This window comes from Oratosquilla oratoria, chromosome 7, assembly GCF_046742065.1.
Source record: "Oratosquilla oratoria isolate Oo_2021 chromosome 7, ASM4674206v1, whole genome shotgun sequence".
NCBI classification, from domain to species: domain Eukaryota; kingdom Metazoa; phylum Arthropoda; class Malacostraca; order Stomatopoda; family Squillidae; genus Oratosquilla; species Oratosquilla oratoria.
This window is the reverse complement of record NC_134783.1, coordinates 83,063,431-83,075,930: the sequence shown is the minus strand read 5'-3', so window position 1 is coordinate 83,075,930 and position 12,500 is coordinate 83,063,431. Positions and strand designations below refer to the sequence as shown.

Sequence of the window (12,500 nt, the reverse complement as noted above, 5' to 3'; positions counted from 1 at the left end):
TCGTTGTTTCCCTCGACAGTATGCGTAGAAGTTTTGATTTTCTATTCTAAATTGTTAGTGTGTATTTCTTACGGTGTGGATCTAAGGAGACTTGCTTTTATACGCACCTCCTATGTGTGGTCAGTCGCGCGGTTTCCCTGTCCAGAAATTAAAGGGAATTTGGTTCCCCCGGCAATCCAAGGTGACTGCCGGATCACAGTGTGTGTGTGTATATATATATATATATATATATATATATATATATATATATATATATATATATATTTATTATGAACTTTGACATTTTAGGTTAAGATGTGAGACCCAGAAGTATTGTAATGGGGTCTGAATAGGTTTAAGATTAGTAAGTAAGGATTATGTATGTTTTGTCTTATTTAGAGCCATTAGGTGCCAGTCCATGCCCCAGCGGCTTTTGGCAACCTCGTGGTTGTGTTAGACTATTTAAGGGTAGTTCAGACACCCGTCTTCGCTTTTACCTTTTTTTCCCTGAGGAGGAAGCTGCCGCTTACAGTAAATGAAGGTGTTTAATTATGTGTTTGTGTCACTTTTTTTTATATAAATTTGCTGTTTTGTTTGGTGACCAGATTTTTTATCTTGACGCTAGCTCAGTTTAGGGTTGGACGAGTCACCTATTGATTTTGTATTGCCGCGTGGTGGCAGGACTTTTTACCTTTTATTTTATTATTATTATTATTATTATTATTATTGTGGATAGGAGGTAAGGGAACACGGGCTGAGGGAAATACTTTTATTCCTGACTAGTTTCGCCTGAGTGGCTTCTTCAGAGGAAGCCACTTAGGCGAAACTAGTCAGGAATATTATTATTATTATTATTATTATTATTTTTTGCATTGTGAATTTTTTATTTCGCGTTAACCACTTTAGTTGTAATTTGTTTTTCTTTTGTGAAAATGATTAGTGTACTCTTCATTAATAGCCGTTGCAATAAATATAAATGCCATAAATTTAAATAAATCAAATTATATTTTCTTTCTGTCATATATTCATTCGTTCCTGAATGATTAATTCTTACTAGAATTAAACCAACAAGTTCTTACAAGTTCATAACACTAAACATGACAGTTTTATGACAGGATAATGACATCTTGGATCACGTGCTAGATTCACACACACACACACACACACACACACACACACACACACACACACCCACCCACCCACCCACACCTACCTCCATTCGGATAAGAGCTCAGAATTCGTATATTCCGAGGTATGGACTGTGAACTTACAACATACGCATTCAGTTCCTTGCTCAAAAGGAACGGTGACTGCTTGCAGTATTGTGAAGCTTTAGCTTTCAGTGATGAACTCTGATCTGCACCGTGGCATCTTTCGGCACTAAACACTACTTTAGCAAGTTATTTGTGTGTGTGTGTGTGTGTGTGTGTGTGTGTGTGTGTGTGTGTGTAATAAACACAAACACACACAGTTTACTCGCATATATTTTATGGATTCACCTTGTGTGGCGTAACCAGAAGCGTACGGATCTTGTATTTTCCTAGTCGCGGGTTCGAATCCCGTTTTTTCTCTCCGATTCCCAGCAGTGACTATTACCTGGTCCAACAGTGTAAGCGCTTAGGCCTTAGGGTAATGGTGACGGCATACGCTACTCTCCTCCGGACCCTGTGCCCATAATATACAAGCTCGTTTGGTTATATGGGCGTATATTCCTAGTATACTGCCTGTACCCGTCTCATCCTTCTGAGCTATCCTAACACATTAGGCATATGAAATCCACGAAGCCGACGCGGCTCGAGCCCCCGCGCCCCCGCGATGACGTATTGCATAGGAATGAGTTGTTTTGGGCCTTTACCCCTTCACCTCGGTGACGTACATTATCCTTTCGGTTCGTGCGATGGAGGGACGCGTTTTAACGCCTCTGACGGGGCGGTTTCTGGATTGAAGTGGGCCTCTTTCGGTCGAGACCCCTCTTAGGGCTGGTAGTGACAACACCTTGGATTACATGGAGTCTGTCTTCAAGCAGGATACGATACGCGTGGCTGCATTGAAGCCTTAACGATGCCAAAGGTGAAGGACGAGGGGAGGGGGGGGTCCTGCGGAGGAGGTGGGGGAGGGGGGAGGGTGCGGTGTATGATGCCAAGAGTGGTGGGGAGGGGGATTGCTGTAGAGGGGATTAGTGTTCGTGTGTACGTGTGTTTGTGTGCGCGCGTGTGTGTGTGTGTTTGTGTGTGTGTGTGTGTGTCTGTCTGTCTGTCTAGGAAACTACTCTTACGATATTGCATGTCGGAAGTTTCTGTGTAGCTTCCAGATCAGCAGACTCGGCGTAGAGCCCCTTTACCGAGATGTTCTTTTGGGTAATTGAATAGAGAACCTCGCTCCTAGGTACATGGGTGTGCATGTGTGTACGTACGCGCACACACGTACATGTATGTATTCGTGTGCACGAGCTAAGACGACGATGTGATAGAATCTTAGTGTACGAAGTCTTCAAGAAATCCTCCTTTTCTGCTGAATCTGAAGAAGACGTATTTACTCAGGTTGTCGAAGTTTAGCAACTCTTTCAGTTAAAGCGGGCCCTACACGATCAGTATTTTTGCGCAATATTCCGTATTGTACAATGTTATTGACGGTGTAGGTATGGCATTGAAGAGGCACGCTTGTTTGACCTGTACATTCCATGTCTTCGATATATTGTCATGCTTCAATGCTATCCCTACACCGTCAATAATATTGTACAATACGGAATATTGCGCAATAATATTAACCGTGTATGACCCTTAGGTACCAGGAGGTGGAGTGGGAGACACCGGAGACGAATGAAATTGACTGACGGCAACCCGAGCAGAAGGAAAAGTGCCCTCGCCCGCCCGAGGCGGAAAGAGCTCAAAGGGCGCCGATCCAACCTCCACCTGTATCGGTGTATTTCATCTCTCCGTCTTTCCCCGTTTCCGAGGCAGATGATGCACCACGATTTGGGCTCTCTTCTTCTTCTTCTTCTTCTTCTTCTTCTTCTTCTTCTTCTTCTTCTTCTTCTTCTTCTTCTTCTTCTTCTTCTTCTTCTTCTTCTTCTTCTTCTTCTTCTTCTTCTTCTTCTTCTTCTTTTCTTCTTTTCTTCTTCTTCTTCCTCTTCTTTTCTCTCCTCCTCTTCTTTCCCTTCCTCCTCTTCTTCTTCTTCGCCCTCTTCCTCTTCCTCTTCCCCGTCTTCTTTTCCCCTTTTCTTCCTCATCTTCTTTTTCCCTCTTCTTCCTATCCTCCTCTTCTTTTCCCCCTCTTTTTCTTCTTCCCCTCCTCCTCCTCTTCTTCTTCCCCTCCTCCTCTTCCCCCTTCTCTTCTTCTTCCTCCTCCTCCTCCTCCTCCTCATTTTCCTCTTCCTCGCACAAGCAGCATCCTGCCCAACGCGAGCGCGCATCTCCGCTTGTGGAAGTGCTCATTCCATTTCTGTCATAAAGTTTGGAGTAAGACGGTAGTATGAATGTATAGCGTGCTTGCTTGCATACATGCATGCAAACATAGGCATTCACGCACGTGCACAAACACACACACACACACACACACACACGCATACATACACGCACATAGGCATAGGCATGTGTATTCTTGATTTGCTAAGGAAGTAGAGAAAAACGAATTACTTGCATTTGTAGACGTGTTTTCTTGGCCAGACTGGTGGTCATATATTATGCGAAAATATTGTGAAAGACGGGTGGACAGAATATGTAACGAAGATTTTGGCAGTTTACCAGTTCGGTTTCAGAGAAGTTTTAGCATTTCGTTGGTGATAGCCAGCGCTTCTATCCTGAGAGCCAATATTCCTCCGAAAAGGTGAAATCACAAGGGAGGAGAGTTATAAGGGGTTAGTAGAAAGGAGTGGGAGTACAATATATATATATATATTTTTTTTTGGGGGGGACATCCAGTGATAAAAGAATGATGCGTGGATCTGGTCCGTAGGGGTATTATTGACTATATAAAACAATATTAACTACATAAAACTAGTGTCAATACACCATACGGGAGACTTTTAGAAAAGAAATATTTTGTTTCAAATCTCTCTCTCTCTCTCTCTCTCTCTCTCTCTCTCTCTCTCTCTCTCTCTCTCTCTCTCTCTCTCTCTCTCTCTCTCTCTCTCTCTCTCTTTCTCTCTCTCTCTCTCTCTCGCTTATTTTTACTTAGCAGTGGCTGATTGTTCAGGAATAAAGATGAGTGAGGGAATTGTTTGTATATGTACCTGGAGAAGACTTTTGGTAAGGTACCTCTCCAAATAAGAATGTGGAGATTAGAATACACTGAAAGACATTAGGATAAAGGGTTTACAGAAAGATTGAGTCACGACCACAATTGTGGAGGATAATATGTGATGAGTTGGGTCCCACAGGGCTCTGATCTGACATCAGCTATGTTCCTATTATACGTCAAAGACATGATGGATGGAACGAGTAGTTGTTCCAGCTTAGTTACAGACGATATAAAGGCTATGCAAAGAGTGAAAAATTAATTAGATTATAAAGTGCCATAGGATTGTGTGTGTATTAGTCTTCATGCCCTCCTGGTTACCAGACAATTCCCCGTCGTTGCGTGTCGTCATCAAAACTGACTCATTCGTATCTCTCACGACTGCGCTGACGAGCACACGCACACACATACTCACACGCACACACACACGCAAACACACACACACACACGCAAACACACAATCACACACACACACACACGCACGCACACACACTCACACACACACACACACACACACACACGCACGCACACACACTCACACACACACACACAGAAAGGGAGAGAGAGAGATAGACTTATTCGCTCACACATACGCGCACACACTCTCACTCGCTCTCTCTCTCTCTCTCTCTCTCTCTCTCTCTCTCTCTCTCTCTCTCTCTCTCTCTCTCACTCTCTCACTCTCACACTCACACACACACACACACACACACACACACACACACACACACACACACAAACATATACAGAGAGAGAGAGAGAGAGAGAGAGACACTTTTATTCGCTCACACATACGTGCACACATACTCTCACTCGCTCACACACACACACACACACACACACACACACACACACACACACACACACACACACACACACACACACACACACACACACAAACATACACAGAGAAAGAGAGAGAGAGAGAGAGAGAGAGAGAGAGAGAGAGAGAGAGAGAGAGAGAGACACTTTTATTCGCTCACACATACGTGCACACATACTGTACACACACACACACATACACACACACACACACACACGCGCGCGCGCGCGTGCGCGCGCGCGTAGAGAGAGATAGAGACCTGCTGACTAACTCGTACAGGAATGAGTCTGCTTTGGCGATTAAGTTGGGTACTTCCTGTCTTCGTGAGTACTAAGAAGGAGAGGAGGAAGCTGCTGTAATGGGTGCTGGTAGGCGGATGGATGAGGTGTGATTCACCAGGGTCGTGGATGACGTGTTGGACTTGTGATCGACAGCTGTTACGCTACTGGTTGAGAGCTCGATAACCCATATATGACCTTATCTGTATATGTGTGTTTCTATTGCAACTGATTAAAGACATCTGTTGGTAGCTAGTTACAGTACACTGAAGGGCTGGCATAAATGGCTCGCAAGACTCGAAATGGATTAGGTCGAGGATCACAAAGCAGAAGGCCTCTCTGGTTTTAGGAAAAAGAAAAAAAAAAAAACAGAAGAGACAGCCATGCAATGGGAAACGGGTGGCAAAAATTTGTAGTATACAAGAGTGGAAATCAAGGACGTTCATAAGCACAGGAGATATTCCTACAGCAGGGGCCAAATTATATACGTATGGGTCTCTCCCTTCCCCCCCCCTCTCTCTCTCTCTCTCTCTCTCTCTCTCTCTCTCTCTCTCTCTCTCTTTCTCTGTCTCTCTCTCTCTCTCTCTCTCTCTCTCTCTGTCACTGTCTTACACGCTCATCCTGAAAATTTGTTTGAGTTTACGAGAAAGGTAGAGAAACGGAAGGATATGCACACACACACACTGGCATTGTTACATATTGCGGGTGCGTGTTACATCACACGGATACTGTAAACATAGGCTCTCTATCACCTTGTTTGGTTAGCTTACTAGGATGCCATGGAACATTTGAACAGAAAGTGGATCGGCAGGTAGCACCAGACCTTCCCCTCTCCTCCCCTTTGCGCCGCACCGCCCACCCTAGATTTCGGGGCAACCTACTTCACCAATCTGTGAGTCATGAGATTCTTGAAAACTCGATTTCATGGAGGCTGTCTTTCAGCAAGCGACGACAAGGAGAGAGGGAGGAAGTGGGGGAAGAAGAAGAAGAAACGAGGAAAGAGGGATGGAGTGAAAGAAGAAGAAACGAGGAAATAGGGATGGAGTGAAAGAAGGGAGCGGGAGACAGGGAGAGGATGGAGGAAGAGGGGAGATGGTAGGGGAAGAGGAGATACGGAGGGGACGAAAGGTAATGTGAAATGATTAAAGAAGGAAGGGATTTGGATTCCGTAGCCCATAACCAGCGCCTCTATCCTACAGGGCAATATCACGCCGAAGAGGTGGTGAAGGAGAGAGTTTTAGGAGGGTAACTGAAAGAAAGGATGATATAATCAAAGTGATCAGCATTCTTCTTTGAGGATCTATTCTTATATCACGGAAACACATTTTTCACTTTTCTTTTTTGAATTTGAAAGATATATTTTTCTATGGAATTGCTATATAAGGTTAATTTAGTTTAGGAGCTATTGGAGAACGTAAATTTCTTGATATCCGTTCTTACATGGCTATGGAATTTGACCTTCTTTGAACTGAGTCGGTCCGTACACGTGTCACCAGAGCCCTTTAAGTACCGACTGCAAAAAGACTTATCTAGTCATTTCTTCAAATGGGAGAGGAAGGAAGGAAGGGAGAGGGAAGAGGAAGAGAAGAAGTGAGGAGGGAGTAAGGGAAGGAGAGAGAGAGAGAGAGAAAGAGAGAGGGAGAACGACGAGTTCTCTTATTTCCGCGAGAGGAATTACTACAAGGAACAAGTGAACGGCTGAATGATAGCGAGAGAAAGAAATGAATTGGAGGAGGTGATGAAGAGGGAAATGGAGGGAGGTCGGGGTTAGGGACTGGTCATGAAGGAGGGGCGGCTCGGGGGGACGAGGAGAGAGAGAGTGTGTGTGTGTGTGTGTGTGTGTGTGTGTGTGTGTGTGTGTGTGTGTGTGTGTGTGTGTGTGTGTGTGTGTGTGTGTGCGTGCGTGCCGCGGCGCATCTACCGCGGCGGTTGTCGTGGGCGCGAGTTGGAAGTGACTGACGACACGATATTGCGGCGGTCGGGTGTGATTGGTTGTGATTTTGATGCTAGATCTCATGATATTTGTGGTGGTGGTGGTAATGTGCTCATGGTAAATGTGGTGGTGGTGATGATGGATCTCGTGATCAGCTCGTTTGGTCGTGTGTAGGTATTTATGTTGTCATTCTCTGGTCCCAGCCGGGACCGTGTGCCCTCCGCGGGGCCTCCTGCTTATTTGTTAGGGCATCGGAGGCATTTTTTTTTTTTTCATCATCTGTTTCGTTTTCTATTTTGGAGGTAACGAGGTCCCGTTTCATGAGGTTATTCCTTTTATTTACTTATTTATTAATTTATGTATTTATTTTCATCTCGCTGGTGCCGCTTTCTCGTCGATAGTTACCTTTTTCAACATCACATTTTTTTTTCCTTGCTTCCTATTCATAGCTCTTATTGTGACGGCATCATTGATGTCCTTGTAAAGGCTGCAGTGAATTGTATCTCTTCGCGTTCAAACTGGTTGAAGTGCTCTCTGGTGATGTTTTATGTTAATAATGCAGAAGCTGTGGCTCTGACGTTTGCTTTTCCTTCATTTAGGATTCACTCGACTCCGAAGGAGCCCAGAGGCCTTTTGACCGTGCGGACATCTTGGCAACTGTACCTTCAAAGTCATGGTTGTCCGACGTGTACGAGCCTACTAGGGTGTCCTATCTGGTTTGTACGAGCGAGTGGACTCTACACTTTCACATTAGTATTTATTTTTTGTTTTATCATTATATTTTTCATTATACGCTTTTGTTTATATCCCCACACTCTGAGCTTGTGGGTGCTCACGCTCTCTTCTTTATTTAGTAGGTGAAGCTTACGTCATCGCGGACTCGCGTCTGTAGAACGCCCTGGAGCCAATGCGAGACATGGGCTATCGCCGCGTCTCGACATTGTTTTTAAGCAAACAACATAAATATTGCAACGTCTTTTATACACTCGTTTTGTGTGTGTGTGTGTGTGTGTGTGTGTGTGTGTGTGTGTGTGTGTGTGTGTGTGCGTGCGCGTGTGTGTGTGTTTGTGTGTGCGTGTTAGTAAACAAATTGAATTTCCGGTTACAGTCATTGCTCTGTTTTGTCACATGCACTGCATGGCACCCTAACTTCCATGCACGACCAGTTAATTCATATGAATGTTGCGTTTGGGGATTTTCTGGTAGCTGATTAGAATCATCTGAGTATGACAACCCCTGAGCTGATTTAAGACAAGATGGTGGGTTTGAAGCCTGAAACGAATATAGACTTTTTTTTCCTAAGTCATTGGAATAAAAAGTGTCTTTACACAAATCGAAAAAGTGTATTTATAAGCGGGCATGGAACGCGAATTAGTGGGGACAAGAGGCATTGCGGCCATCCCAAATGACCCCATAATTTCTGTGCCCAGGCAGCCAGCCAGCCAGCCAGCCAGGAAAACAAAAAAAAGTATCTTTACTTTTGGATCAAGCCACAAGGTCCCAAGCGACCGTTTCACCCACCAATATGAGACCAGATTCGAAAGAGTTCACGTGGCCTGAATTACTTCCTTTGTTGTGACACCTCCCCCGTCTCTCTCTCTCTCTTTTGCTCTTTCTATCTGTGTGTGTGTGTATGTGGATGTGTGTGTGTGTGTGCGTGCGTGCGTGCGTGCGTGCCTCTCTCTCTCTCTCTCTCTCTCTCTCTCTCTCTCTCTCTCTCTCTCTCTGTCTCTCTCTCTCTCTGTCTCTCTCTCTCTCTCTCTCCTCTCTCTTTTGCTCTCTCTTGCTCTATCTATGTGTGTGTATGTGTATATGCCTGTCTTTCTCTTTATCCACCTATCTATCTGTCTATCTCTTGCTCTATGTCTGTGTGTGTGTTTGTGTGCGCGTGTGTGTGTGCTTGTCTCTCTCTATCTGTCTATCTCTCTTGCTCTCTTTCTGTGTGTGTGTGTGTGTGTGTGTGTGTGTGTGTGTGTGTGTGTGTGTGTGTGTGCGCCTCTCTCTCTCTCTCTCTCTCTCTCTCTCTCTCTCTCTCTCTCTCTCTCTCTCTCTCTCTCTCTCTCTCTCTCTCTCTCTCTTTCTCCACTCCGACCATAATGTGCGGATGAATGAACCCGTAACACGAATCTGGGGAAAACAGGCCATACATAAGTTCAGATGAACCAGGACCTTCCATGTACGCATAGTACGTTTGCAGATGGTTCTGCAGTTCGGGTTTTGCGTACACAGTAAATGTATGACATGACTCTGTCATACTTACAACACTCGGAAAACATATCTTTATGGATTAAAAACTCGGATTTGTTTGCATGTAAGGCATTATATCGTGTCAGATAACTCTTAATATATAAATAATAGTTTTATTTCCAAGTTGACCAGGTTACGGTGAGTACACCTATATCTCGGGGGAAATATATATATATATACATATATCTATGTATATATATATATATATATATATATATATATATATATATATATTTATACATATGTATATATATATGTATATATATATATGTATATATATATATATATATATACTTGTATATATATATATATACATATGTATATATATATATATATATATATATCTTCAGTACACTTTGGTTTGTCACTCTGGGTTGAGGCACTTGATGGTTACAGCTAGTCACCCGCGGGTACCAGGTGTGCTTGACGTAGTGTCTTCACGTAGTGTCACAATTGCCGCCGCCGCCACCACTACCTGCTGAATAAAATCGCCTGGCGACAGCCAAAACTAAAATGTCATCCGGTACGAAAGGGAATTATAGCTGCACCGACACCCCCGTACACTCCTGCATTACTTTACAGAGGTCTCCTCTCTCCTGAAGAGGAGGAGGAAAAGGAGGAGGAGGAGGAGACTTTCCACCCTTCCGAAGAACCACCTGCCTACAGGTCACCTTCAGGGGAGAAAAATAATCCTTTCGGCGTCGACCTCAAAGCTCTCTCTCTCTCTCTCTCTCTCTCTCTCTCTCTCTCTCTCTCTCTCTCTCTCTCTCTCTCTCTCTCTCTCTCTCTCTCTCTCTCTCTCTCTCTCTCTCTCTCTCTCTCTCTCTCTCTCTCTCTCTCTCTCTCTCTCTTCTCTGTCTCTCTCTCTCTCTCCCTCTCTCTCTCCTCTCTCTTTCTCTCTCTCTCTCTATCTCGTGACTTTACGAGCAGGACCACCACGTTACTATCGGGACGAGTTTCCACCCTTCCCACACTTGTAGCAAGTGTGGACAATAAAACTGGCCCTTCCACGGCTAGCTTTATCATTACCCTAAACGCAAAGTTAGACGCAGGCGACACAGGCGACGCAGCGCAGAGCAAAGGCAGACTTCCTGTTGCTGAATTGAAGTACAATTTGAGCTTCTCTCTCACTTGAAATGCTGAGGTAGTAGGTACATCTAGAAGCATTTCAAGTGAGAGAGAAGTTCAAACTGTATTTCAATTCAGCAACAGGAAGTCTGCCTTTGCTCTGTTCTGCGTCGTGTGTGTCGTCTACGTCTCAGTTTGCACTTAGGCTAACAGTGACTTTACACTGCCACAGGAGGACAGGGCCCTTGCATCTCCAATTGACCTCTTGCAACACAACCACTCCGGCCCGTTCTCCTCGTTATCACGTGGTCATGTGACGTATGACGGGCGTGACGTCATACCACCGTATCACGTGACCAGTGGGTCATGTCGACCTTGAGCCCTACCGTTGCGAGTGGCACTTTTGTATTTTATTCCTGCACGTCGTCTACCTCATAACTACCACAACGTAGTCTATCTAACCACACTGCCTCCCAACACACCATATTCATATTCGATCACACTGTTGTGTCCTCGTCTTTGGCCACCCAACTTTGGTCGTGGCCCCGTTGTCGACCAGCGTGATTACTGCATAGCAGCGTAATTTTTTTTATGCATTTATTTAATTTCATTTATTTATTTATCTATATATATATATCTATTTTTTATTTTATTTTTATTTTAGGGGGAGATATCCAGTTGTTGGACTTTATTTTGTTTATTTATTATTGTTATTATTATTATTATTATTATTATTATTATTATTATTATTATATATTTATTTGTTTTATGTATTTATTTACTTATTCTAGCGTCACTTGCGGTCTTTCTCACACTAGCTCTTGCTCTCAAATGATGGTGTGTAGGGAAATTGGGACACAAGTCACGATGATTTGTGATGTACCATTGTTATCATCATTCGAGACTTGCCCAACATCCATCCACATCTCGTTGTAACTGAACCAGAGCGCTTAAGGGGGTGGGGCGGCGGTGGGTTAGCACGGAGATGAACAAAACAGTTAACCGTAATTCGGCCCCTGTCTGAGGGTGAGGGTCGGAGAGGGGAGGAGGGGGGGGGAGCTGGCACCACATGTTGCATGTGCCACATATGCGATCAGCCTCGGTTCAGGGTATGAATAGTTGATACCAACCATCATTTCGTCATCAGTCAATGTGGACTTTAGATTTATGTTATTATAACTGACTTTAACGAACGTCCCCTTCTTTATATATATATATATATATATATATATATATATATATATATATATATATATATATATATATATATATATATATATATATATATATATATATATATATATATATATATATATATATATATATATATATATATATATATATATATATACTTTTTTCCGCAGTCACTCAGTTGTATAGACCTGGGATCGTGCCCCCTCCTCGGTCACTGATAACTGCCACCCACTTGGTATAGCTGTCCAAAGACATAGAACAACGAAACAGAGTGGGTGGAGTTGGCTAAAAGTTCTCTGTGACCGATTAATGGCCAGACTCTTATTCAAACACTGTGATTGATTGAATCATGTTTGATATCAAGAACATATACGAGTAATGTGAATATTAGTTATGGACATTTTTAATTTGGCAAACTGCTGACCAAATGAAATTTCCGTCAGATTAGGTTAATTGAGGTCAGGTAGGGTCAAAACATTCCCTTTTGTCCGTGTTCTTATCTTGAGTGTATATACATGAAAGTACTTACTGACTTCAATGTCCTTCGTCTCGGGTCATTTTTGCATACGTTTTTTTCACAGTGATTCTGTTTTTTTTTTCTGTTCTGTGCGGTATACCTGTATCACTCTTCAGTGGTAGCACCTCATCAATAAAGTCGAGCTGATTACACAGGTTTCAGGCTTCATTCATAAGCACAACCATTTCCAATACCCTCAAGACCCCACGTGCGCCCCGCACCTTC

At 43.6% G+C, this 12,500-nt stretch overlaps 1 protein-coding gene across 9 annotated transcripts in view; it reads left to right on the top strand.

Annotated features, from left to right (window-relative positions):
• The window catches only part of mib2 (E3 ubiquitin-protein ligase mind bomb 2), a 672,548-nt gene that overhangs the window by 582,698 nt on the left and 77,350 nt on the right, over positions 1–12,500 (top strand). The window contains exon 1 of one of the 9 annotated variants that reach the window (XM_076188495.1): positions 7,946–7,965. The exons of the other annotated variants lie outside the window; for them this stretch is intronic. The gene's annotated coding sequence lies outside the window, so the exon portion shown is untranslated. Of the gene's footprint in view, positions 1–7,945; positions 7,966–12,500 lie in introns of those variants that run through there. 9 annotated transcript variants of the gene reach the window in all.